General features: G+C 38.4%; 1 long non-coding RNA gene across 3 annotated transcripts in view; it reads right to left on the bottom strand.

The window, feature by feature from the left end:
- Positions 1–1,080: 1,080 nt before the first annotated feature.
- Positions 1,081–23,676, bottom strand: part of LOC148755292 (uncharacterized) — an 84,332-nt gene continuing 61,736 nt past the window's right edge. The window contains exons 2-5 of one of the 3 annotated variants that reach the window (XR_016019077.1): positions 4,917–5,676; positions 3,900–3,998; positions 3,314–3,432; positions 1,081–2,591 (exon numbers count right to left, since the gene is read on the bottom strand). This is a non-coding gene — a long non-coding RNA (uncharacterized LOC148755292). Of the gene's footprint in view, positions 2,592–2,706; positions 2,928–3,313; positions 3,433–3,899; positions 3,999–4,916; positions 5,677–23,676 lie in introns of those variants that run through there. The other 2 variants (XR_016019075.1, XR_016019076.1) reach the window with 2 other exon arrangements.

Raw genomic sequence — 23,676 nt, 5'->3', positions numbered from 1 at the left:
TCTCCAAGCTCTCATTAATGTTTGACTTCCAACAGAATGCCAGGTATAAACCACAATGAAATGCCATCTTTAACAACATAATAAGATTTAAAATCCTACAGAATGTCTACATGATGGATTAAGCTCTATATGAAATCTCTTCTATAACAATGTTCTGTATAATAGTGTATATTTTGCACTCCACAAACAGCGTAACACACAGGTAGAACCAAAAATAGCATCAGCAGTCAGAAAAATAGTAAAAACATTGCCAAACACTAAATTTTTCTGGAAACGAATACCCTCATTTATTATCAAAATTAATCCCCACGCCTCCAACACAAGGATTGGAAGAAGGCTACTCACGTAAGGATGGGCAACTAGACATCAGGTCCCACCTCTCTTCTCCCTGGAGTCACCTTCTCTCTCTCTCTCTTTTTTTTTTTCCTTAAATTCCAGTGCCACCACTATCCTGTGCTGGGGTAGAGAATATTGTTGTTCCCCATTTAATGCTCTTGTCCAAACCACAACTCAAATTGCACTAGAACAGTTAAATAAAAATTTTATGAAAGTTGAGGATCACAAAAGGGAAATCTACTGAAAAAAGCAATATTAACCTAGATATATATGCAATGACTATAATATTTTGAAAATAATATAACCATGCATTTTTAATTCCCTATGGCTCTCTCAGGCATTGATTGCTTTAAGGGAAGAGCCTGTAATACCTAGAAAAAAAGGAATTGCTCAGATTTGAGTATTAAATCAGATTCGTTAAATTCGGAGTAAGAAAATAGCCCTGAAAACCTGGTTTCCCTGAGCAGGAGCACACACACACCGTAATTTCTAAAAGCTTCTTTTTAAATATCAACAAATGAAATTTAGAGGATTTTCTACATAGTAAATAATCAAGCAGAGAAGTCAAGATATGTACTAAGGAAAACTCCCACCCAATAACTAAGTCTCTTTTTGAGTAAAGAGAAGAGAAGAGAAGAGAAGAGAAGAGAAGAGAAGAGAAGAGAAGAGAAGAGAAGAGAAGAGAGAGAGAGAGAGAGAGAGAGAGAGAGAGAGAAATGCAGGATCAATAATTCCAAAGGGGTTTCCTGTCCTCCCCCTACCACTAGGACCAAATTCACCCCTGCAGAAAAGTCCTTACCGTATTTCCCCGAAAATAAGAATCGGTTTTATATTAATTTTTGCTCCAAAAGACACATTAAGGCTTATTTTCAGGAGATGTCTTATTTTTTCATGTACAACAATCTACATTTATTTATGTACAAAAATCTACATTTATTCAAATACAGTCATGTCATCTTCTTCTGGAACATCGTCATAACTCTCCAAACTCCGAATTCTGGCTTGAATTTCTTGCGACTCCATTTCCTGTAGAACAATGGGCCCCAATCTCTCATGTCCAGCAATAGAGCTCTCCTTAAATGAGCACTTCTTGTCCATGTAGCCTCTCGTACTGCATTGGCAACACAGCTGTCAGTGATTTTATCCCATGAATTCTTCACCCAAGTCACAACCTCTCGCAGGCTAGGCTTCACAAAGTTTCCACGCTCTCCATTCTGTTTTCAGTGTCGTCATTGATTTCTATGCACAAATTGTCCTTGAATTGCTTGTTTACTGCAATATCAAGAGTCTGGAGATAGGCAGTCATTCCTGTGGGAATTATTATTTGATCTATTCTTCTCTCTGCAAGAAGTTCTTCATGTCTTTAGCACACGCAGTGAGTGATGGCTGAATCCCAGACTAGCAGACCTCTTTGGCCACCTCGCAAAACAAGTGACAGCATTAAATCGACCCACTTCTTTATAACAGCTTGTGTGCACCAGGCTTTTTTGGTTTCAAGAACATAAACGTCTGAAACGCATGCGTTCAACCTTATCTTTCTTACCCTTAGTGATAACTAGAGGGGCTTTGCTTCCATCCAAGTTGCCAAAACACAGGTAACAGGTGCACTTTCATAGCCAGTGGAAGAAATGTAGATTGACGAGGCACCCCTCTGATCAATTGTCGTTTAAGATCCTTTGCCCATAAGCACTGCAGTTTCATCCACAGCGATTATGTTGGAGAGTTGGTATTTAGAAAAGTCAATGCCATCAACAAAGGACTTGAATGCAAGTGCACGTTTAATAACTTCAGTATCTTACAGCTTGAACACTGTTGTCGATCTTAGAGACAGTTCATATCGCTGAAGGAAGCCATCCAGCCAGTGTTGGGATGCTTTGAATTCTTCTGGGGATATTTCTAACTGTGGTGCCATTGCAAGGGCAAATGCTTGAGTATCAGCCCTACACACAACCAAAACCTTTGTTCTTCTGTTAGCAATCCATTGACAGATGATTCTTCCAGCTCAGGAAATAAGGGTTGCCAAACTGATCTACACTTGCGCTTCTTAGCATTTCCCTCATCCACCTGTTGACTGAGGTTATCGTACTCTGCTCGCCATTTTCGGACCATTTGGAGATCCAACTTCTTCTCATTGCAGAAAGCCATAAGATTCTTGCCCCAGGAGTCCTCCACGATTCCTTTCTTGTACTCGATGGAATAGCTCTTTCTTTTTGCACTCATCTTGTGTGGGGGTCAAAATATTATTCCCTTTAAACCTAACATTAAATTAAGTGTTAATTGAAGACTTACGAGATAGGAGTGGCAACAAAAATGATGACAGTTAAGAATGATGGTCCACACAAAAGTGACAAAAAATTGCAGGCACCAAAATTCAGAAAACATTTCTTTATTTCACACGTGTGCATTAAGCATGTCCATTACAACACTCGACGCATTGAATTATGAAGATTCATGTTAGACACAACCATGTCCATTCGTTATCAAGTGCACATGTTATCCGTGCATTGTGTCTGTGCTCCAATTGGTCATTCGGCAATAAGTCCCGAATTCATCTGTTTACATAGGCATTTACCTCTCGTCCAGTTGGGTATCTAGAAATATTTAATTATAATTTATATTATAATTTATTTTAAGTATTAAAGTCAATAATATTATTTATTTATATTTAATTATGTATTAATATTATTTTATAATTCAATACATCTGTCATGTGTCGCAACGGATGTACTAAACGTGTCCATCTGGCTGATGATCTTAACTAGAGCTTATTTTTGGGGTAGGGCTTATATTATGAACATCCTGAAAAATCATGCTAGAGCTTATTTTCCGGTTAGGTCTTATTTTCAGGGAAATATGGTAAGTAAGGGGGGGAAGGTTAGGGGGAGTGCCTGAAATATGCAGGCTCTTTGTAGGACCTCTCAGAGCAGGAGGCATCTCTGCATTCCCTGCTGTGCAAGACTCTCAGAGAAACCCTTACCTACACAGTGCGGCTCCCAACATGGTTCCAAAGCCAAAGTGTAGAAATGATTGAGGGAAGTGCCAGCAGAGCCCCCGTAGTTCTAAGTGGTGAGAAGTGGATGCAGAAGTTCTCACACCCTGAGGAAGAGGGAAAATCACTGAGGATGCTAACTGGTATGCTTGTTGCAGGGGGAGTAGAGAGTGGTCCCTTTTTTAAAGAATAAGTCCCCCTAGAGCAGATGCCCAGGGTAAACTGCCCAGGGATTAAATAGCATCCCTGACCATGCTGACCCAGAGGGTCAGCCACCATGGGGGACAAGTGAAGAGGCTGAGTCAGCGAGGGAGGAGTAATGAGGCCCCCGAGGTGCCCCAGCCAGAGACCTGCAGCAGAGGGGTCAGTCTGCTGCCTCACCGCCCTGAGGATACCCAAACTTACGACTTTGGGAAGCAAAGGGGAAAAATACTTTTGACAGGATGGAAGCAGCTTTTTACAGGAAGTTTGAACTTTGAATCAAATGAATATTCACCCAAAAGAGGCTGTTGTAAAGTAGAAGACACTGGGTGGGACTTTAGTTGGCAGAGGCAAGATGTCTGCCATTACCCACCATTAACAGGAATGAGGGCTGGCGAGAGGTTGGGCTCAGATACAGGAAACAAAGCTCCATTGTTTGCACAGTCTTATTTGTGACTGTTCAATTTCAACCCTGTGACATAAAGAGCATGGGTTAATAATTTTCAGCTTACATGCTACAGAAAACATGGTCATCTCCTCAGGCCATGACGGGCAGTGCTTGGCTGCCCTGGCCTCTCTCTGTGACCACTGGCTGCCCTGGCCTCTCTCTGTGACCACTGTTTGCCCTGGCCTCTCTCTAGCACAATGGCTAAGGGCATTGGTTTTGGAGCCAGGCAGATTTGGGTCCAAACGCTGGTATACCTCTTACCAGCTGTTTGATCCTGACTCACCCACACCTTAGATTCTTCATCTTCAAATTGAAGATAATAATTGGGCTTGCCTGCCAGGATTGTCCTAAGTGAAATTCTACATGTAAAGGGCTTGACAGAATGTGTGTCATGCAGTAAGAGCTAATGTTAGTGTGTGTGTGTGTGTGTGTGTGTGTGTGTGTGTGTGTGTGCATGTCCCACAAAAATGCCCTAAAATATTATCGAGCTGTGCAGGATTTGTGTAGCCTGGCACTAAGGCCTCCAATAGCTTCATGTTCTCTTGAAGGTGATCTGCTTTCAGTCTGGCGATTCTTCAAATGCAGAGATGCACTCAAGGACTGTTGCAGGTCTGCACACTCTGCAGCCCATGGCTTGTGTGCAGTGCGGCGGGCGTTCAAGGTGAGGCCGTGATGTATTCAGGCACTGTGTGAGAACATTTATCACTGGGACTAACAAAGGCTCAAACTTACTGAGCAACTTTACTATGTGCTTCCTGATGTTCTAAATGCTCCACCTTATTCACTTATATAATCTCACCAAAACCCTCATCAGTGAAGACTATTATTATTACCATTTTACAGATGAGGAAATTGAGGCAAGTGGGGGGAAGGGGTAAATAACTTCCCCAAGGTCATGAGAGCTGGGATTTGAAACCGAGCAGTCTGGCTTAATTCACCCACCTCATATCCACTTCACATTCTGCTCCGGAAATGTTTCTTCTCTTCACTTTGTGTCATCTTAGCTCCTGTCTATGAAGTTTTCACTTCCTCATCGAGAAGACTGCTTCTTTTTACTCTCTTTTTCCTTTACCGTTTTCCTAACCTTGCTGTGCCAGCAGCACTGCCAGCCAATGAGGACATCACTTCTTTGAGTAAATGAACCAATTACATTCCATCTACATTAATTGTCGGGTCTGGGTCTTTTCAGAATTAAAAAGGCATGTGCTCTGAGACTTCTTTGGTTACAGTTGAGTACACTGAGTACACAGCTGCCCAAACAGCTGAGCCAGCCACATATCCCCGTGGGGATGACTCATAAACAAATGCAGAGGTGCAGATAGATGTAACTTGATCCTGAAGTTCAGGGGCGGCCTGGGGGCTTTGCTCAAGCTCCTCCCTTTCAGTGGACTCCATGCAGGTCTCTGCAGCGCTGCCCAGATGGCTCTGGCCACTTCAGTTTGTTTCCAAGGCCATCGTGGTGATCAAGTGGGCACCTGGAGCTAAAACAGACTTGCCTCATGGATTCTGAGGAACCAGAACGGTGCTATTTTGCATATCTGCGCGACAGTTAGTGTGCTTTATTTATTATAATTTGTAGAGACACCACAGACTGTAACTGGAATGTTTCAGTACAGATCATTTTACAGTTTCAGCAGGTGGTGATGCCGAGTCCTGGCCTGGTCCTTGACTTGTGTGCTGTGCACAGATCATCTGTAGGTAACTGAAACAATAAAGATAAAACAATTTAAGGTCATAACCTTTGAGGAAAAGTGAAGCCCAAACTTGGATGCTCTAAATATTTTATATGGAAATGAAAGATATTCCTGGATTATCTGAGTAATTCAGTCACTTTTCCTGAGATCTACCTTCAGAGGGACTAACTATTGACAGAAAATTCTGAGGGGCATTAACTCAGTTTATACTAAAAAAGAAAGAAAAAAACAAAAACCCATGTATGTAGAGACTAAGGAAGGTGCAGTTCTCCACTAACTCTTCTTATGGATGGCTACTGAAGAAACATTTGTTTCCCTGAAAAGCTAAATTTGTGCCAATACAAATGGCCAAGTTTTTCTATGTATAAAAGTGCTTTAAAAACTGAATATCTATAAATTCATTTTATGCTTTAATTTTTGAGACAAGGTAATTTCAAAGAATAATTCTATAAATACATGTAAGTACTAAGGTCTTATTAATTAATATTTCCATATTTCCCTAAGTGGCTTTTAATCCTTACTTCAGTATTACGATTTTTATTACCAATAAAAAATGTACACATTAAATATCTAACATAATTATGATTTAAATAAACTATAAAGTGTTTATTATGATATTATAAATTCAAATAAAAATCAAAATAGTTTGAATAAACAGATCTATGGACAACATTTGTTTCCTATTAAAATACACAATTTATGGAAACTAACGTTAAATATCTTTCAGGAAAAAGACCACATGTCATACACCTTTTTTAGTGAAATTTCAATAAACCCCAGAGCAGGAAAAAGATATGGGAGGAGAGAGAAAACTGGGATTTGTGGGCATCCTGGTGGTAGCTGAAGCCATGGGCCTGATTGAGAGGCCCCAGAGATAGTGTGGACAAATGCAGGCTAGAACCGGAGACACCAACGTTGGAAAGACAGGAAGAGGAGGGAGGCAGGAAGTCCATAAAACAAACTGATAAAAAGTATTCAGAGTTTTATAGGGAACACCAAGAGAAAATGGTGCCATTAGGGAAAGAAAATGGCTGAGAAAAACAAGGACAAGACACAGGATAAATAAGAAGGCTCTTTACGGTGCTGAAAAGACAGAGTGGAAGGGTTGTGTGCCTGCCTGCCATGCCCACGTGGGTGGCTATGAGACCAGCCTGCTGCCCTGTGCTAGGCTGTGCTTAAGGTCATTTTGCAACTCACATAGTGGGAAGTGACTGAACTACGACAGGGCCTCTTATGTGTGAGCTAGAGGGCGCCACCACCACCCTGGGGAGGGGCAGGGCTACCCACCCCCCGTGACACTCAGTCAAGACAGGAGAACTTCTGTTCCTTCTCCACAGCACAGTTCAGATCAGGCTGTAAGCTTTCACAAGGCTCCACAGACAGCGTGGAGATGACTGAGAGTCCAATACAGAGCTAAATGGATGACTTCCCCTGCTGTGGCTCCCCCTGAGGAACACAAGGCCACCTTGTTTTCAGGATATCAAGATTTCTCAATGTCTCTACATGGCAGGAGCACCGTGTGTCTCTAGGCTGTGGAATCCCAGCCCAACTTTCACAGTCCTAGAATGAGGAAGGGTTAAACCTGCCATCCAGTCCATGCTTCACCTTCTCAGTAAAATCCCTTGCAAAGATGGCTGTCCTTCTCTAGTAATCTTTTCCTAGAATGTAGGGACCATGTGCTTTATCCAAAGCACATGTGCACTCAAGGCAGAAGAACAAAAGATGGTATTTCACAGGCACTGAAGAGTATGGGAAGAATTTGTTCCTGGCGTTCCAGGGAGTGTGCATAGGATCTGGGCAGGCAGAAGTCTCTCAGCCCCTGCTTCTCTGGGGACTCTCTTCACTGACCTTCCTCTGGCCCTTGGATTGAAACCAGGATGTATAGAATGGCATCCTCTGCCAACCCTCATTTAAGTGGCGTAGGCACAGCTAGCCCTTCCTCATCCCTTCCTCAATCACCTAGTTCATGGTCGCTTCTTCATCCTCTTTCCAGGGACTCATCCACTTGGATCAGCTTGAGGGGCACTGTGACTGATCTCAATAGTCCCCACAGAGTTTCCCACACTCTCTCAGAAAATGGCCGCGTCCCTATGGCCAAGACAAAATGGTGGATATTTTCCTTTCCTAGGAAGAACCTTAGAAGCTCTTGTCTTTAGGTGTTGAGCACGGCCACTCCAGACAGGGATAAACATTGAGGGTCCATCCTGAGCAGCTATAATCACTGGCTGAAGTTCTGCTAGGAGTCTTGCGGAGCTTCTCACTCCTGCTCTCAAGGAAGGTCTCCTCCCTCCTTGTCTTTAGCTCTGGGACATCAGGAAGATGGCTTTGGTGTGCCTGCAGATGAGCCTGTCCTGGAACACCCCCCTAGAGAGAGCCCCAAACACGGGCCAGCTGGAAGTGCTTGGAATAAAGCCAACTGTGTGAGCACACTCTATGAGCAGCAGATTGGACCTTCAGGAGCAGAAACCACAAGCTAAAACTAATTTTCATAAAAGTGATACTGGAAGGGAGGAAGGAAATAAAACAATCACTTCAAATACACATGCATTTTAGGATAAGGGATAGTTCACTCATTTCTTCATTCCTTCCACAAATGCTTCCTATGAATGTACTGTGTTCCAGGCACTGAGCCAGGCACTGGGGGACAATCGTTAGCAACAGAAGGTGCCCCAGTCCTCACATGGCTAGAGTCAGTCTAGACTGGGGGAGAGGCCGACATTAACTAAGTAATCACACGAAGAAATACAACATTACAGTTGTTAGAAGTGCTGTGATGGAGGGTTAAAAGGCGCTAAAAGATCTTATAACAATCGTTCCTGACCTGATCTGGGCATTCAGAGAAAGGTTCTCTAAGGAAGTAAGGCTTGAACTAAGATACAAAGGTTGGACAGAAGAGGAGGAAAGGAGAAAAAGAGGGAACACAAAAGCTACACATTGCTTGAAGAAATCATGTCTGAGTCTGGAGAAACATCTTATGACTACATGTGCATGTGTATTATGATGGATGTTATCACCACGTGTGTCCCTGAAAATATATTTGCACATTGCATATCAGTGGAAATACCTTGTTTTAAAAATAACCTATAATGATATTTTCGAATAGTTTAAAAAAATAATTTAGAACCAACAGGACTTGTGAAGGTGAGGCTACTTGAAGTCAATATATGGGTTGGAAAGCACTTAGAATCTGGCTTCTGAATGCCCAGCATTGGCTTTCCTTGAATTAAATGGCCTTTGTCCTTTGGAGTCTCATTCATCATGCCCTAAAATGGAGACTATTATAACAAGATAGTTATAATAAGCTCTCTTGAATGTTCTTTCAAATCATAAAATTCCATATTTCTGTAATTATTGTCTGTTAAGATAAAATAATTATCCAAAGACTGCTGCAGTGTGAATAGCTATGTAAGATGGCTAGGGGAAAAAAAATTAGTTCAATCCTACTTGGGGTTAAGAATAGCTTATACTTTAAATTAGGTACCTTAGAAAAGTAGAATAGGAATAAAATCTTTCACTAAGCTCCTTGTTAAAAATTATCCATTTTGGGAAATAGAATTAATTTTGAAAGTCTGACAGAAATATATGCTGACGGAGTCAAGGAAGTAAAGGAACTAGAAACATCTTGCAGCATTGCAACTCATTAAAGCACTTACTAGACCATAGAGTACAACATCTGAGAAGCAAACACGGCTCGGAAAGCTGTTTTCTTGATTAAAATTCTCTACTTAATCCACTTGAAATATATAGACAAAATAAATAAAAAGAAAATTGAAAAGCAGAACCATCTCTGGGAAAGACTGCTCTAAGTCCTGGCTATTTGGTTTTCAACTTGCAGGGTAGTTCAAGTTATATGATCATGGTGCAGTTAAAAATACATAACGAGGAACTGGCACTGGTAGTTTTACAGGGTTTGAAGATTGATTTTCATGCAGCACGCTGTTTTGTTATTTAAGCTTTGTTACTGTCATCCTTTTTCTAGCTGGTGCATTTAACCTTTGTACGCCACAGGCTGTTGGACCAAAAAGTGTGCTCACAACAAATGAAAAGTGTTCCTGGGGCCAGTGATCCACAGGGCATGTCATTCCACAGTGAGAGTTGCATGAAACGAGGCCTCTTTATTTGTCCATGTTTTTAAGCCAGGCATAAAATGCTGAACAATAAACCACTGTCTATGATTTTAGTTATATGACTTCTAATACCAAAAAATAAAATAAAAACAAAATCATGTAAAGACTGCCTTTACACACAAAGTAGAGAATTAAATTATTTGAATAACCATAAAATTTAAGGACTGGACCAGATCTCAAGGTCTTCTAGATTGATGTTTCTCAAACTCACCCAAAAACAAGAATCACTGGGAATCTTATGAATTTTTTTAAAAAAATAAAAAGTGGAAAAAGATTATTGGACCTCACCCCAGCAAAAACGAATTAGAATTCCCAGTGGGAAAAGCCCTGACTAAATAGTTACAGGTACTCTCGCGTGATATCTGAGAAAGGCTGATCTGGTCCAACTTTCTATCTGAAATTTGAATCCCAGCATTATGTGGTTCAAATACTTTATGAACATGAAACTCACATGGGGAGCTGTTTGGTTTTCAATATGGAGTCCAGTGCTTCCACTGATAGACCTCCAGGATGGAGTTTTGTGACCTGTTCTTTGTTTGTTCTCGGGGTTTTTTTGGAATGGTTGTTTGCTTGTTTATCGATGTCCCCAGATGATGCTGATGCCTAGGCTGGTTTAGGAATAGCTGCCAGCTTTGATGGCCCTTATACGGTTTATCCTCTTGCTGCTCGAACACCTCCAAGCCAAGAGCCCAAACCACTTCCACCTAAAGTAATTACAAACATTTTGCTTTCTCTACCTAGGAAAACTCGTATTTTTTCCACTTCTCTTTACAAATGTACACACCCAATCTATGAAAGGAAGTAGACCATTTGATTACTGTTATCAATAGATTGCAAGTGAGTAGCAGGTAAGATTTTTGTGCTGGGACAACATCCTCTCCAGGGCAAAATGGGAGGGAAGGAAAGCAGAGGAGGGAAATTTAGTCAAAACCTTTCTTTGGCAGCACACACACACACAACAATTAGTTGACTGGCTAAATCGTTAATGCCAACTGATAAATCCATCAGAAATGGGGCATTATATATGTTGAATACTGTAAAACTCAGCTATTTAGAAATTGCTTTGAAGAAAAGTACTGTCCACTTAATGAGAACATTTCTTATTCTAAATTGATGTTTGGAATCTCTCTAATATTACAGGACATCACTAGAAATACACCAGACTGGATTTTTACATTTTTCTTTCAACAAACACACATATTGAGGGCTTACTCTGTGCAGGCACTGTTCTTAACACCGGGGATAGAGCAGGAAACAAGACCATTCCAACATCCTACCCCCTGTACCCTCTGTTTAGTAGAGCCTAGGAAGGAAACAATCTATAACAAAATAAATAAATATAATAAAATATCCGGCAAAGAGAGGCTGTGAAGAAAATAAATCAGGATAAGCAGATAGAGCAAGACTTTTATGGAACACAGCACTCAGTGCGTTGCCATTAGCTGGCATTCATTAGTATGATTTATGGACGTGCATCTTCCTTCATATATGATTATAATGATGATGGCAATATTACTTTCCACAGTTATGGATATGGCTTTTGAAAAAAACTGCAAGCTGCTCCAAACAGAGAGCTTAGCCGGTCAAGCCCTGCCTCTGCCTGCAGGCACCAGTGGAGGGCCTGTCACTGTTTGCTGATCTTCTTAGCTTCACAGGCTTCTCAATACCTGGAATCAAAAATGAGCTGCCTCTGTCACACTGCCATGTGCCATGTCTGCCCACAGACAATACCCCTCATTCATCACCGAAGGCAGCTCCTGGCTGTCACATCAACACTTCTGATGGGCTCCTCAGTGAACGCCTGATGAAGGTTTCTTTGCGCGTCTTGTTACAGAGCAGCTGCGCTGGGTCCTGCTGCCATCCGTCCTCAGCCAGTGCTCAGCCAAGCAGAGAGCTGCATGCACACAGCTTCGTCATTGGCAGACTGGCTGCTTTCCAGGGCAGCTGGGAAAGGCCAGTGTGACGCTGTGTGGCTATGTATTTATATAGTGATTATCACCCTTACGGCAGGGCTACAGGCTGATCAAACAGTATGTCCGAACAAAACCAGGACAAATTCGTTACCTCTCTCAACCTCTTATTGAAGAGGAAAACAGGGGAAAGTGAGCCACAAACAGGCCATAGAAATGACTAGTTTATAAAAACAAAGAGTTAGCAAGCTTAAAATATCTTTTATAGTATTAATGTGGGAGCTGACCAACGTGGTGACGCTGAGTCCTGGCCAAGTTTCCTCCCTATTTTTTCAAATGAATGAGAAATAGCTACCACATGTCACATATACAAACCACATCTTTTATTTCTATGGTTTGTTTAGATCAAGAGCTCTTTTATATACATTACATCATTGTCTGTTAACTGGGTTTTTATAGAAAATATTTTTCAAATATACCACAGAAATAAAATTTTAATGAAATGACATTTTGAAAATGTGTTTAGAAAATTTCCCTTTACTACCCAGAAACAGACTATGTCTAGAGTTAACTCATAATTATCCATATGGATGGATGGAAACAATGGAATAAATTGTAGAAAATCTAAAGGAATCCAAAAGCCACAATTGTACCACAGAATTCAATGAACTGCATGTATCAAATATTCTCTTTTCCCATTTCACCATTGACTCTTGCTTCCCCACTAATTACAACTGCCCTCTCATCTTGAAACTTTCTTAATCCATAACTTCCGTGACACCATTCTGCCTACCTCCTGGGTAACTCCTTTCCTTCCTCTCTCCCTCTATAGAAGCACATGCTTTCTCCTTCCCTATATCTATTCCCTTCCCCCAATATATCACCTGCCTTCACATTTCAACTTTCATCTCTTTGTGGATGACTCAAAAATCTTTATCTTCTACCTTAAGATGGGCTTACATAGATCCCATATGGATTGTTCCATAAATAATATTGGAATAACTGATGATCCATTTGAAAAAAAAATACAGATTCTACCTTTACACCATATACAAAATTCAAAACTAGATGGATTAAATAGGTAAACATTAAAAAAAAAAGTTTTTCTACAAAAGTACAGGCTGGTCATAAAGCTGGTCATTCTATTTATATTTAATATATTAACATTTAGTATATTACATATAAATATTAAATAAATATTTATATAATATAGTAAATATATATTTATAATGTAATGAAAATATATTTACAAATTGAACCTCTGATGAAATAATCTGAGATGTACTAAAGGCACAGATTTATCCAGTGAAAATCAGAGATATAAATCAATGCATCACAGATGGATAGAAAGGGACTTGTGGAAATTCCATGTCAATGTGTCACATTTGTTGCAACTTTGTAGTGCATTGAACTACGGGGCACTAATGAGGGACAATGCACTGAACCTATCACAAATGCCAGTGAACACATTTATTGTAACACAAAATCTATAAACCACTTATTATGGCTATTTACTTAGGCTTTCAGAACTTCTGGTCACCCTGTTTAAGGATAAAGTATATGATTATTTTATTTAAAATCACGGGACATGATTATTTAAAATCAAGGGAGGTCTTTATACATATGTAAGAAAACTCAACAGCCAAAAAGTAAATATTTTGAAATATATTTTTTAAAGGCCTCCAAAGAATGCAAACTATTAACAAAGATGATCTTTAGCGAGGGGTAAATTTTTATTTTTTTATTCTAAAAATTTCTGAATGATTTCATTTTTTAATAATGAGCATATTTTCATAGAATATGTATATAAATTTTTAAATGATAAAAATGAAAAGTACTATGCAGTTAATGGCTAAGCTATTAATAATCAATGTATTTACTGGATTGATAAATTTCTCTGTCAACATACTCTTTAAAACTGTTGATAAAAGTACAAAATTTAACTTGCCTCTCATGTCTTGAACTAAACAAGAACCAACATACTGAGAAGAATAAATTCCTTTCCCTAAGTTTTCCTCAAATTAGCCAGCTCTAGAGGTCTACACAAAATGACAGAAATAAATACAACTATCTTGATTTAACATGTCAGAAACAAGAAGTGGCTCTCAAAAACAATGGGAAAATAAATTATGGGTTGAAATAGTTGTTTCCCAAACTTTTTCTCTTAGAACACTAGCACTTCAGAATACAAACGTTCTATAAGGGAAACAAACCCGCTTCATCATCCAAAAAGTCTGGAAGAAATCTAGGCTAAGCATGAACAGATGTCTTAACTTCCAGACTTCTTGAAGGCCTTCACATACGTTCATGCACGGGGTGAATCACTAACAGACGGAGCTGGTGACCAAGGTACCCCACACTGACTTGAGCACAAGTCCTTTGTCCCACGATAGCTATTAACGGCTCATGGTGTGCAAAACGTTTATCAATACATCAAGGAAGTTACTAAATTTAAAATAATTAGTTCCAAAAATAGAAACTACAAATTCTTCCAGATTCCATAGCTAACCAAATAATTCTAGACCACAGGTAGACTGCGCTGCGTGTTTCCTTAGACTAAAATGGCAGCAGAAAATAATATTCTTGGGAAATAATAGCCTATCTCTATTCACCCTAACGTACTCCAGATATTTGAATTCATATTCTATTTACCACAGCTGTATCTGGGCTTAGTACTTTCCCCATCCCTATTAATCCTCTTGCATTATTTGTAATTAAAACATATGCAAAGTTTTAAATGATTGACAAAGTTGTCCTTCTTATGTTTAAAAGCTTCATATCAATAGCTTTTGAGTTCAGAACTTTGTATCCTCTAGATGTAATTATCCTAAAACACTGCACACAAAAGAATGTGTAGCAAGATTCCCATCATTCAAATTATTTGTACTGATTAATAGTGTCTACGTTCCCAAATAAGTCAAATATAATAAGTGCATTATGGAGTTATATTCAAAAAGAAGAGAAGAATTAGCTCTCAAAGCATTTATGCCAACAAAAGCATATGTGATATGGAAGAGAATTTCTATTGTATATTAATGCAAGCAAAATATACATATATATAGATATAGATATATAGATATATAGATATATACACACACACACATGAATATGCATATACGTTAGAGATCTTGTTTTCCTTCCCCACTTCATTGGAAAAAAAATCAGTAAAAATCCTTAGTGCAATATGGTCAAGAAATAGTCTGTTCTTGCTGGGATTTCTTTCTCCTTCAGAACAGCCTGCAAACTCTATGAGGTCTGGAACCAAATTACCCCTTTGGGTAGAGACGTAGATGTTTTTATACTTTTTAAATAACATTAAACATCCTTCCTTGTTGCAATGACTAAGAGGCTCAGTATTTAACCATTCCATACTCATAATTAAATGGACTACATAAAGATTGCAATCATTTCTAAGCTGTGCCCTAAAACAAAAGGCCAGCAAACTATAGCCCTTGGACCAAATCCAGCCACCACCTGATTTGTCAGTAAAATTTTATTGGAATGCTGATGCATCCCATATATTTAAATATTGTCCAATTTTTTTTTCATGCCACGAAAGCAGAATAGAGCACTTGTTACAAAATTTCCTTTACGACCAACAAAGCCTAAAATATTTACTATCTGGCTCTTTAAAAAATACTCCTAAGTTTACCAACCCCTGGTATAGACTTCTAAACAGGCCGATTCTCTTGTTGTCAGTCTAATTGCTATTAGATTTTGTTTTGGAATTAAGTTTGTCCATATATTTGAACACTGACTGAAGTCTCTAATTTTCTGAGCATTCACAATTTTTTTTTTATTCACAATTTTTATGAATGAAAATATATTTTAAATCTCTGACTGAGGAATTTAGAAATGCTATGTCTTCTTAATCCTGCCTCCTGGTTATTAATCTCCAAGTTAAAGATTAATTTTTTAAAAAAATGTTTCAACTACATAGAAAACTACTGGTTCACTTCCTAGCAAAACAAACCTAATGAATGATATGAAACAGTTGTACACAGAAATCTATAAGACAGTACAGAGATAAATTTTTGAAGACAGACAGGAGGGGGGGGAGGAAGGAGGAAGAGGAAGAGGAGGAGGAGGAGGAGGGAGAGGAGGAGGGGAAGGAGAAGAAGATGGCACTTCCATGAATTGAAAACGCTCAATTTTTAAAGTTACCAATTCCCTTCAGACTGATCTAAAAATTTAATGAACTATCACTAAAAATCCCACTAGAGATTTTTGTAGAAACTGACAAGCTGATTCTATGATTTATATAGGAACACAAAAAACAAAGGATAGCTAAGACAAACTTAAAGAACAAATTTGGAGGATTTACTCTTCCCAGATACCAGGATGTATTATAAACTTAAGTAACAAAAAGTGTGATTTTGACACACTATAGATAAATAGGTCAATTAACAGAAACCAGAATCCAGAAAAATAAACAAGCACATACATTCATTTGATGTATGCCAAATAAATTGTACTGGGTCATTTGTTAATTCACATAAAATAAAAATGAATCTTAACGTCTACCTCACATAAAAATCAATTCCAAGTAAATTATGAGAGTAAATGTGCAATGTAAAATAGTGCAAATTCTAGAAGTTAACACTAAAAACGTCTTCCAGATTGTGGGACAGACCTTAGGGTGGCTCATGATTTCTGATCTTAGTGCTCACATCCCCTCTGAGTTGGAAGGGGCCTGTGATTTGCTTCTAACCAACAAACTATGACAAAGGTGAAAGGATTTCAAATGTAACAACTTAAGCATTTAGTTGTTAGTTGATCTAGAGGTACAGTTGACCCTTGAACAACACAGGTGTGAACTGCGCCAGTCCACTTATAGGTGGGTTGTTTTCAATAAATATCATCAGCCTTCCAAATCCCTGGATTTCGCTTCTGAGAATTCAAGCAAGAGCAGATTGAAGAGTATTTTCCATCTGTGGTTGGGAATCCACAGATGCAGAGGGGTGGCTGTTCCATGCCGTTTTGTATATGGGACTTGTGCATCCTCGAATTTTAGTATCCATGGGGGGGGGGGGGTCCTGGAACCAAACCCCCACAGATACCAACAATCTGCTCTAGTTAAGCTTTGGGGGAGTCAAAAGTTATGTGAAGATTTTTGACTGCATAGGGGTGGGTGTCCCTAACCCCTACGTTGTTCAAGGGTCAACTGTATTATCAAAAGAGAGATCATCCTATATGGATTTGACCTAATCAAGGGAAAGCCATTAAAAGGGACTCAGGCCTCCCTGAAAGAGGGACTCTCCTTGTAGGCCTGATTAAGTAAGACACCATGTTGAAGGAGCCCACATGATGAACTGCAGTCAGCCTCCAGGACTATGAGTGGCCAACCAGAGGGTAACCACCAGCCACCAGCCAGCAAAAATCCCAGGTCCTCAGTCAGACAGATACAGAGAAATTAATTCTGCCAAAAACATGAATATTCTTAGAAGTGATTCTTCCCAGTTGAGTCTCCAAAAGATAACAGCCCAGCCAATCAATACCTTGATTTCAACCTTCTGAGACCCTAATCAGAGGACCAAGTAAAGCCATGCTCAGACTTCTGACCCAAACAGACTATGAAATCATGTTATTTAAGCTGCCAAGTTTATTGTAATTTGTTCAGCAGCAATAGAAAACTAATACAATGACTGTGAGGTGGGGAAATATTTCTTTAAAAGGGTGCAGAAAGGCATTAACTATAAAAGAAGAGATTGACACATCAGACTTCATTATAATTAAGAGCTCTAGTGTATTCACCAAAATCACCATTAAGAGAGCAAAAAGGCAAGCTATAAAGCGTGAGAATATATTTGCAACCAGGTTTGCAAAGAAAGGACTCAATTCTATAATACTCCTATAAATCAGTAAGAAACATATAGACAACTCAATTTTTTAATGGGAAAAAAATTTAAACAAGCACTTCACTGAAAGGGTATCAAAACGCTTACAAAAACATGAATACATGTTTAATATCATCATTTTTCATGAAAATGAATATTAATACCATAATAAAAAGGCACTACACATCTACCAGAATAGCTAACAGTTTAAACAAACAAACAAAAAACCTAAACCAAATAGTGATCAGCATGTGATACAGCTGGAACTCTCACGCGCTGCTAGTAAATGCATACATTGGCACAACTACTTCTGAAATTGGCTTGAAAGTATCTACCAAAGCAGAACATAAACATATTCCATGATTCTTTAATTCCACTTCAGGGTATATGCCAAACAAAAATGTGTACATGGGCACTAGAATATTCATATCCTTGAATATTAGTATTTGATGCTACTTAGTCAAAACCTATAGACATTTCAAATGTTTAATAATTGAATGGATGAATAAATTGTGACATATCCATAGAGTGGGAATCTATACCACAACTACAATGAATACACAAATGCTACATATACATCATAGACAAACATCACAAACAGAAAGTTGAATGAAAGCATCCAAACAAAAGGATAATACTGTATGAATCCATTTATAAAAAGTTCAAAACAGTCAAAACTAATCTATGATTATAAACGTCAAAATGCTGGTTGCTTTGGGGTAATGAGTGGAGGCCTGGCAAGAGGAGGGCTTCTGGGTACTACTAAATGTTCTATGTCTTGATCTTGGTGGAAGTTACACAGGTGTTTATTTTGTGAAGATTCATTGAGCACACAAGTTTGATGTGCTTTTCTCTAGGTATGCTCGTCTTTAATAAAAATTAACAAAGAAAAAAAAAATAAAAGGATCAATGAGGAAGACACATAGCGAAAGAAGACTGAAGGAGTTGCGTGATTTGGACACCAGGATGGACAAACAGAACAATGGAACAGAATAGAGTCCAACATCAGAAACACAGTTTTAGGGTTACTTGATTTATGCCTTGGAAATTTTCAGAGCCCAAAGAAATAGAAAAAAGAGGTAGTGAAAGTACTATGTAAAACAGTTAACAGAAGAAAGTCTGCAGGTGATGACACATGAAAGCAACAGCGATAAGTAGAATCATGGAGCAGCCCTGTTCTCTGGGGAAAAGGCTGTTTCCCTGACAATAGGTCACAATGCTTAAAATAATGTGAAATCAATGCTATAGTATCAACTTGATTATATTGATAGGTAGTGGGATAAAAATTTGAGACATCAGAAGAATTCATTGCTCCACTCCTGTTGTGGCTATCTTTTGCTGCATAACAAACTACTCTACATTTTAGTGGCTTAAAACATGTAATTTATTACCTCTCGTGATTTTGTAGGTCAGAAATTTGGGCAGTCTCAGCTGAGCATTTCTTATGCTCCATGTGGTGTCGATAGATGTCACCTGGTGGTGACAGCTTGTGAATGGGCTCACTAAATGGTCCAAGACAGCTTTACTTACATGTCTAATGCCTTGACTGAGATGGCTGGACGGCTGCCTGGGCTCAACTAAAACTATTCAGCAAAATGCTCACATTTGCCTTTTCCAGATTGGCAGTCTCCGAGTAGTTGGACTTCACGTAGAAGCAGTGTTCCCGACATGAGCGGTCTAGGAGGTCCAGGCAGAAGCTCAAGACTTCCTATGGCCTAGCTTTGAAAGTTTCAGAACATTAATATCATCTCATTCTATTAGTGAAGCAAGTAAGCCGGGCCAGTCTACATGCAAGAGGAAGAAGGTGAAACAGACTAATACATAATGAGAAAGGAGCGTGGACGTACAGGTAAAGGATGTGATGCCGGCCTTCTCAGCATAAGCTACCATACCCCATCATTTCTTTGTTAGTCCAAGACATTCTTTACAGTAAGAAAGTAGGAGAAGAGGAATTACAAAACATACAAAGTACAAAAAAATCAAATTTTAGCTTTAGTGTAAGAATGGTTATCAACAACAGAGGGTCAGCCACTGGAAGGTGGAAACAGATGTCAACAAGGCTAATCAATCGATGGCTGAGGAATAGATACCCAGTTCCTCTATTGCTGGGCACGAAGAAAGCCTCTCAGACGACATATGCACTCTCAGGGAGAATGGAAAGGAGGAGATTCTGCATGGACTGAGAAATTCTTGAACTGACTAATGGGACAATGGTTAAACTTGTGTCAGTAGGCAAAATGGGACGGAACAGAAATTAAATTCTGTTGTATAAAAATAAAGTCATATTTTTGAACTCCTAAACTTGTGGGCAACTAAATTAATACCTATATAATTACGTTAAGCTGTCATTCCTCTTGGTTTGACCATCTCAATTATTCATATACTGCAATTCAGGAATAGCTAACTCTGATGAGTAATCTTTCTATTTCATTTTTCCTGAAATTTTTATATTCTTCTCATGCTCTCATAGAAAATAATGAACTGTCTTATTATGTCCTTCAATCCCATAGTTTGATGACTTTTAAAATCCAATTTGTCTTAGACATAAAATATTTACTATTTTAAACATTTAGTTAAGGTCTATTGACTCATGCTCTTCTAAATATTTCTCTCCCGAGATTGTCTAGTCTATTACTCCTGGAGGAGCCACTAACATAATACCTTTCCTGGTTCATCATTATTTGTTTTTTGGGAAGCTTTTGTCCTTGAGCATTTACAATATTTCTTTAGAGACACTTGCGTAAATATTCACTAAGATAAGATACCAGATATAACTGAAGAAAAAAAATACTTTTCCAGTACAGGCAGAACTTCAAAGAACAGAATTTTAAGGAGTAAAGATAAATTCACAAATGCAGATTTACCTACCATAAACCAACAAAAAGTTCATAAAGTCAGCAAATTCTCACCAACAACCAAGGCAGACACAAACATACTATAGTCTCTCCACAAAGAAATTCTGGGTCATCTTTTCAACTGTCGCTTCCCTTTGTACTCCACCCAAAACTCTTATGCTTTCCAGCCATAAAGAAGTTCTACTCCTACTCAAATGATCTACCCACTTACACGCTTGCTCCCCTTCAGTTTATTCCCAACTAAGAGTCATATGTTGAACTATGATGTCATGATGGCTACAGTATCGTTACGTAATAGGAATTATTCAGCTCCATTATAATTTTATGGGACCACCATCGTATATGTGGTCCATCTTTGACTGAAACGTCGATATGCGGTGCATGCCTGTACATTATAGAGAGTTGCAGAACTTGAATCTTCTTTCTTCCATGAACATCCTGATCCAAATTTAAGGAAAAACCAGAGAGCAGGCAAGGAAAAAGACCCAACAAAGAAAAAATGAAGACATCTTACTGTCTTATGACACTAAAACCAGTGGCTACAGGTAACTGTAAAACACCAAAATCAATACAAACAATAAGAATAGTAAACCACAGGTTAAACAAAGTCTCAGAGTATAAACTAAAAAAGCAGGTAACTTAAGAGATAACATACATAGCCAATGACCCAGAGCATTACATGGGGCTAATGTCAGATTTCTTAAAGTTTCTATATGAGAGAATTCTTCAAAAATCAAGACTTCTTGGAGAAATGTTTGGTGAACACAACCAAATATCCTGTGATGTATAAGCAAACTGACCATTCTTTACACCTGGATGAGCTAAGGGGCAAAAAAAAAAAAAAAAAAGCTGCCTGCAAAAGGGTGAACTAAAGTATGCTCAGTGTCCTATTACCACGCCTCAACACACAAACTCACACCCTTTTACTCTTTTGAGAAAACCAAAATTAAAATGTTTTGAAAAGGAGGTCTTCCTACTGTTTCAAGGGAGCATGCAGAAATAGAACACGCAGGTGAAACTACCAGGAGTACACAATATTCCAACAATACCCCCTGTATTTTCTCTTAAGTGACCTGGCACATTCTAAGGTTAATGTAGAAATATTTTTCCTTGCATAAAACTCTCATAGAAAAGGCAGCAGTTCTTCCCCACCCATTCCCTGCTTGTGTGTCTAGATTAGCTAGCTGGTAATTACAGTGTCCGTGTTTTCATGGTCATGACAAGAAGGCAAGAGTTTGGGAGCAGATTTAATTAGTCCCTATATAATCTGGTAATGGGCTAAAGAAAAATGGGAGTAGTATGCAAAGTCAAGAAGCTGATAAAACAGAGACCCTCTGGATCAAAGATCTAAGTTAGCAAACCTCTCTAGATTTGACGCTCTTAGCAATCAGTCAGTAAGGACTGTAAGAGCTTCCTAAGGCAAAAAAAAAAAGGTGATGGGGAGGGTCCTGGGAGGAGGATTTGCTCCTAAGCCCTGCAGTTCTCATGCCCACCATAATGGTAAAAATTAAAAAGACTAACAACACTATGTGTTGCCAAGATGTGGAGCAACTGGAAATCTCATATATTGTTGATAGGAATGTAAAATAATACAAACACTTTGGAAAGAGGTTTGACAGTTTCCTATAAAACTAAAACTCCTTGTATCCCATGACCTAGCAATTCCACTTTGAGATAATTACCTAAGATAAATGAAAACACATTCACAAAAAGCACTTGTATAATATTCATAGCATTCTTATGCATAATGACCCCAAACTAGAAAAGTCCAGGGTCCATCAAGAAAATGAATAAACAATCTTTGGTATATCTATATAATGAAATACTACTCTGCAATAAAAAGGATTGAACTTCTGATACATGCAACAACTTGGATGGATCGCAAAAGAAGTATGTTAAGTGAAAAATTCTAAAAAGCCACAAACAAAAGACTACATATTTCACTATTTCATTTGTATGACATTCTACAATAGGAAAAACAAATCTATTGTGGAAGAAATCAAAAGACTATTTTCCTCTGAGGATAGAGGTAGGGTTTCACTGGGGAAGCTTGTGAGGGAGTTTTTTGGAGTGGTGGTGATGTTCTGCATCTTGAAATTGGTTTGATTTAAACAAATGTATTCATTGGTCAACACTCACTGAATGTGCTGGTAATGTTTTTGCATTTTATTGTATGTAAATTTTATATCAAAAGAAAAACAGTAATCCGACACTAAATTCTAGTTAATGATATGCATGCTGAAATATTTAGGGAGAAGTAATCTGTAATTTACTTTGAAATGCATCAAAAAGATAAAATGGATTAAAGGATGGATAAAGGGATGTATAAATATGTGACAAAGCACATATACCACAATATAATAGAATTTGGGTTGTGGTTATATATAGTGTGGTTTTTCACTGTAAAGTCCTTTAAACTTTACTGTATGTTTGAAAAATATCATAATAAAATGTTTTAAAACTCAGCATCTTCACCCCTACTTCACCTGATACGATAAACCCCTCTGGACTAAAGACTCTTGCAATCAGTTGCATCTTCTGCGGATGAATGAGCATGAAGAAATACCTTAAGGCTGTTGAAGGCTGTGGCCAGGAACCTCAGCAGCTTCTGGCCCATTTCTGATGACTTATTTTAGGGTTGGACTGGAGTTTGGGTCATAGGTATCCTGGCATCTTGGCAACTTTGACAAGAACAGAAATATACTTTACCCAAAAAGGAATGAAATATAAATAGATCTTTAGACTCATTGACTTGTGATCACAAAGTTTTACATAAACTCATATACATGAATGTTTAGATAAAAGAATTATTTCAGCCCACTGCAATTTATGTTTTTGTTCTCCCTGTAGAAAATGCACTGAAATTTATTGCAAGCATCCTATAAAATAAAATAATGTAGAATGATAATAAAACCAATCACATGTTTTATAGAAAATAACAGAATAAAATCACTTTTTTGTGAGATGTCAAATCCAAAGAAATTTATCACTTAAGAAAAGACAACTTTCTGCTACTGTTGAGCTAATCTAATCTAATCTGTTCCATTGGTTGTGCCCTTGCAAGACTGGAAAGCCTTTTTATGACCATCGATTTTAAAAGATTCCACTGATTATTGGCCATCCTTGTGGAAACCTTCAGTGTGAATTCTGTTAATCAAAAAAAAAAAAAAAAAAAAATCTTTTCAATAATTGTCTTTGAAAATCATAGATACAGGCAACAGAATGGTGGTTATTGGAAGGGGAAATGGGTGGGGGCAGGGAGAAGTAGGTAAAAGGGGT

This window comes from Rhinolophus sinicus, chromosome 15, assembly GCF_057876585.1.
Source record: "Rhinolophus sinicus isolate RSI-liver-muscle chromosome 15, RSI-T2T, whole genome shotgun sequence".
Classification (NCBI taxonomy): Eukaryota; Metazoa; Chordata; class Mammalia; order Chiroptera; family Rhinolophidae; genus Rhinolophus; species Rhinolophus sinicus.
The sequence above is the reverse complement of the archived record's forward strand: the minus strand, read 5'-3'. Positions and strand labels throughout refer to the sequence as shown.